This window comes from Arvicanthis niloticus, chromosome 8, assembly GCF_011762505.2.
Source record: "Arvicanthis niloticus isolate mArvNil1 chromosome 8, mArvNil1.pat.X, whole genome shotgun sequence".
NCBI classification, from domain to species: Eukaryota; Metazoa; Chordata; class Mammalia; order Rodentia; family Muridae; genus Arvicanthis; species Arvicanthis niloticus.
In genome coordinates this window covers 38,443,038-38,444,204 of record NC_047665.1, presented here as the reverse complement: position 1 = coordinate 38,444,204, position 1,167 = coordinate 38,443,038, and the positions used below count along the sequence as shown (strand labels likewise).

The 1,167-nt window shown below is 36.3% G+C and overlaps 1 non-coding gene across 1 annotated transcript; it reads left to right on the top strand.

Annotated features, from left to right (window-relative positions):
• The first annotated feature begins 849 nt into the window (after positions 1 to 849).
• Trnay-gua (transfer RNA tyrosine (anticodon GUA)) lies at positions 850 to 938 on the top strand. The gene is given in 2 exon segments: positions 850 to 886; positions 903 to 938. It is a non-coding gene; the product is annotated as a tRNA-Tyr (tRNA).
• The last annotated feature ends 229 nt before the right edge of the window (positions 939 to 1,167 follow it).

Sequence of the window (1,167 nt, the reverse complement as noted above, 5' to 3'; positions counted from 1 at the left end):
ATCCAGGCTTGCAAGAGCTACATATGGAGAACAAAACAAAAGCGAGCGGGCTGTTTGTTTGTTTGTTATTTTAAGAAAAAGACAAATGTTACTAATACCTTGTTTGAATCATGCGGAGTTGGAAGAGTATTTGACACAAACAGTATTTGAAACAAAACAGGCAAAAGAATGGGAGCCCAGAAAGTAAATGACTTTGTCATTACCTCTGTGAATAACTAAAGAGTGAGTCCACAATGAATCCTGCTCTCCATCGTTGATCTTTTCCACAAGACACCTTCAAGAGTGGGTGTGGGTGGCAGAATTCCACTGGATGCCCACCTTCAAGATGGTATAACTGCACAGTTAATATGGATCTTGAGTTTCACCCTACCAAAGTCAGTCACGAGATCAGCAATTCCTTATTTAATTTTGAATTTCCATTTATTAAATAAAAAATGAAGAAAAGAAAAACGGTTTTACAAATGAAATCACCACAAACTGATTAGTGCTATCTGACATATATTGTTCTGGTGTTTACTTTATATTTATGTACATCATAGAAATAATCAGTAAGTTTTCCCATACAATTCATAACATAGCTAATAAGCTAAATATATATTGCCAAGATTGTGGGATTTTTTTTTAGTTCTTTTTCTATTCTAAAGAATGCCCTTGGCATTTGATAGTGTGTTCATTCAGCATTCATGAAACCCTGAGTTTGATCTCAGCACTGCCTAAAATCAGGCATGGTGGCTCATACTGGTAAGCCCAGGTGGAATCAGGAAGATCAAACGTTTAAAATTCTCAAACTTAGGAACAATTTGAAGCTAGTCTGAGGTACTTGATACTGTTAGAAGCTCTCTACGTTATCCTTCGATAGCTCAGTTGGTAGAGCGGAGGACTGTAGAGAGATTACTTTAGAAATCCTTAGGTCGCTGGTTCGAATCCGGCTCGAAGGAAGGTTGTTTTGTCCCTCAGATCTCAAGGAGACTTGGTGGATCTACCATGTATGTTAACAATAAATAAATGGGCCTGTTTTGGTTTGTTTTGCTTTTTTTTTTTTTTTTTTTTTTTTTTTTTTTTTTTTTTTTTAAAGGTAGGATAAACTTTTTAAAAAAACACCCAGTAAAACGGGCATGTTAGTTCATGCTTCTATTCCTAGCATTCGGGAGACGGAGGTAGGGAGAT